General features: G+C 28.9%; 1 long non-coding RNA gene across 1 annotated transcript; it reads right to left on the bottom strand.

Annotated features, from left to right (window-relative positions):
- Nucleotides 1-637: 637 nt before the first annotated feature.
- LOC143607708 (uncharacterized) lies at nucleotides 638-1,438 on the bottom strand. Its single transcript, XR_013149024.1, has 3 exons — nucleotides 1,082-1,438; nucleotides 797-995; nucleotides 638-690 (listed from the first exon to the last, which is right to left on the bottom strand). It is a non-coding gene; the product is annotated as an uncharacterized LOC143607708 (long non-coding RNA).
- Nucleotides 1,439-3,792: the final 2,354 nt, after the last annotated feature.

Here is a 3,792-nt window from a genome sequence, read left to right as displayed (position 1 = left end):
TTAGGTTATGTTTGGTTCCGATTTTACCATTTGCTGTCACGTATACACAATGACAATAACCGAACTATAAGAAAGGGTGTTAGAATGGTCATATTTGCAGGATGATGGGTCCGACTCAACACGAATCCAAAAACTTGACCCGGCGTACATATTATCGAATTGACACAAATGTGACCCATTTGACCCGAAGTTTTTATTATTTTATTATTATGAGAAATTAATTCTTTAAATTTACTTTTTTGAAACATTTAAAATTTTATATAAAATAGTAATATGTTAGTTATAAAATTTTTTGTTGGTTTCTTTTTTAATTTTGAAAATTGGCATAAGATACCAACTAATTTAGAGAACATGTAAAATAGAACTGGAATGCGAGACAATAATTAGATTTCGCTTAACCTTGAAATTTAAAAATTAGATTAAAAACTTGCTGAAGCATGTATTGAAGAGAGAATAAAATTCTGATAAAAATCTACTAAATATAAAACAATAAAACAATTCATATTTCATAGTTATTATTGTAGTAATATTGTTTACGTGATCATAATTTCTTTTTGTTATTTATCCAAGTGGATAAGAAATTAAAGAGTAAAGCCAAGGCCAGATATACCTGTTTTCTATTGTTGTTGCCCATGGCTGTCTGAGACACACATATTTCCACATCTTACTCTTTCTTGAAGACTATTGCAGCTAACCTCATCAAGCATCATGTTATAAAATTTAATGATAATACACGGGAACAAAACTGTATATGGGAAAATAAATCATCATTTTTTTTTAAAACATAACTGTATACCTTTCAATATTCTCTAAATTCTAAGCCAAACATGTCAATATTTATGTCCAAATTTAGAGAATTCCATTTGTTTTGTTGAAGCTGGTGCGTCCACGACACGCAGATTATTATCGCCTTCACCAAATAGGAGTACCAGCTTAGACAAAGCTTGGGTAGTGGACTACACAATCATTGGCTCACCATATGAGAACCTATGATTCTAAATTGAGATAAACAAAATAAATATTAAAAAAAACTGAACTCTCTAGGAGATAAAAGTCAAAGTAAATTTGACCAAGATAATACCTCAAGGTCAGATCTAGATTCTGAATGATCAGACGCCTCAGAGGAAGATCCCTATGTTAATAGACCGACATCATTGAGTTTGTTTTGTTTCTTTGTAGTTTCATTCATATCTTCTGCATTTGAAATTTCATCATAGTTCTGGATCTTCTGCCATCAAAGAAAATAAGTTAAAAATGTGCAACACCACATATAACTTCTTTTAAGAAAAACCCAACAATTCGAACAACAAAAAACATATAAGAACCAAAATCCTTCATAATGAAATTCCAGGATTATACTCTTTATAAAAACATGACAAAAATAATACCAATAATAAGAATATTACATGGAAGCATATTTGTTTGTAATTGCAACAAAAACATAACAAAATCGTATTCAAAAGACCTGTTTTTTGGAGTGTTCGTATATACCAGCGTGTCCCTCACACCCATTTTAGAGCTTTGATTTTAGGTGAAGATGAAAAGAAAATTGGAGACAATTTACGAGTAGAAACGCCATTGATAGGGAGAAAATTGACGGATGATTTGAACGATATGGGGAGATAGCTAGGGTGTTGTGATGAAGGATTGTACCTCTTCAATTTAAGAGCTTTGTGTGAAATTACCTTCTTGCCCTTCCTATATTTATTTTAATATAGTGTATATATATATTTAATTATCAAATATAACTATGAGTTATGTACATTCCTAACCCTAAACTCAACTTCTAACCCCATCTGTATCCTCATCTAAAGATCATGGGTCTTTTAGCAAATCTAATTTAAATATCTTTATTTACCCAAAACCCAAGACTCGTAACCCGTATTTGAACCATTGGTCGTGACCTGTTTTAATACCTTGGACCTTAAACTTCGCTCCATAAATGGAATTGATCTTTTCAGATAGTTATTACGTGTTATACGAGTTACTTCGACATCGTTAATTAGGAATGAGTTATAATAAAAAAATAGTTTTTCTAGGAAGAGTAAAATAAATGTAAGCCATTGGATCTACGATCTAGTGGTTGAGATTAGTAGTTTTTAAAATAAAAAATAGTTTCCTAGAATTAAGGATTTAGGCTACATAGTTTCTTAACTCTAAATTTTATGTCATTCCTACTCTTCCTACAAAACTATGTCTTTTTATTTTAACCCTTATATATATATCTCCAGTTTCGTTTCATGTATTTCATGTGGCATTCGTCAATTTCTATTATTTGTATTGTATTCGTTAAATCGACCAATTTTATTACTTGATGTGATTCGGTTAGTTATACATATATCCATATGTTACATATTTCGTATGTAACGGTTTTTCTTTCCTAAAGTTATTTAGTAATATTAATCATTACTAATATATATATATGTGTGTGTGTGTGTGTCTATATATATATATAATTATAACACTCATGATTTTTCTTTATTCAAATATCACATACATAACATTATTAATGCATAATCAAGGTACATCCTTTTAATTAGGTTATACAACCTTTATTTTTACCTAAAGTTGTTTTTTTAAAAGATTCAAAATATCTTCCTACACCATTTAAATTTTGGTTGAACTTCCTCCCCCAAAGCACTCTCCTATTCAATTTTATCATTAAAATTTTCTTTAGAGTAACCTTCACATTTTAGTATAAATAAGAACCTACTCGCACCCCTTTCATTCTTTACACCACTCTTTGAAAAGTTCAAGAGAAGTATTTCTTTATTTTTACACTAGGTTAGTACCCATGTTACACACGGGTTGACATTAGATATGTAACAAAATGTATATAAAACTACCATACAATATCATAATATATATATATATATATAAACAACCATAATATATCATCAAATTTAGAACCCAAAAGATATAATATTTATCTATATTGGAGATATAGATAATAAGATAGTCTACATAAATAGTTAATAATTACACAAACTTAAGTTTATAATAAAAGTCATTAAAACTAATTAGATGTTAACGTTGCTACACCAACATGATAGTCAAAATTTCCAACCTCAAACAAAATCATCAGTACCTAAAACCTGAAAAAGAAAAACAAACCATGGAAGTCAATTAACTATTTAACAAAAATGCTACTAACATATATCATAAAGACTTTATGTAAACATAAATATGTAAATACTTTTGTTGTAACACACACAAAATATGTAACACAAGTTTATAGAAATAACAAAATGAATAAAACTGGTTATAAAAAATTAAAGACTTTTGAAACTATCATATTATTGAAAGAATCATACTAACCATAAACTCTCAAACAAAAGAAGATATACACATGTGAGGTAAACTTACCAACCATCAGCTTCATCAACAATCCAACAAAAAACCAAACTGCCATCATAACCTACGAAACCAAAAAAACGATTTTACCAGTTTATTGTACGTTTTTATAAATTAATGTAATAACATAAACAAACAAACATTGCAATCAATAAACTAAAGAATTAAACTAATTAAGTAAATAAACAAATTATTGAATAATTGTTACCTTAAACTTCAACATCAAATTCAAAAGAACTATGAAGATCATCAAAATCGGATTCATAGTTTTGACACTCTAAAAGCCATTTAACCTTCTCACCGACCTCCTCAACTAAATCAAAATGTGCCCTGTGTTTTCTCTCATTCGAAAGCTTCAACTAATCCAAATCTCTTAAAAGATAAAGATCATTTGATTGCAATATTGATCTTGGCTTCACAGTCTTCTGTTGCCCATTG

The sequence above is a fragment of the Bidens hawaiensis genome, unplaced genomic scaffold (genome assembly GCF_021521415.1).
Source record: "Bidens hawaiensis isolate Kalapana, Puna unplaced genomic scaffold, B.hawaiensis_p1.1 tig00085618_1, whole genome shotgun sequence".
Taxonomy (NCBI): Eukaryota; Viridiplantae; Streptophyta; class Magnoliopsida; order Asterales; family Asteraceae; genus Bidens; species Bidens hawaiensis.
The sequence above is the reverse complement of the archived record's forward strand: the minus strand, read 5'-3'. Positions and strand labels throughout refer to the sequence as shown.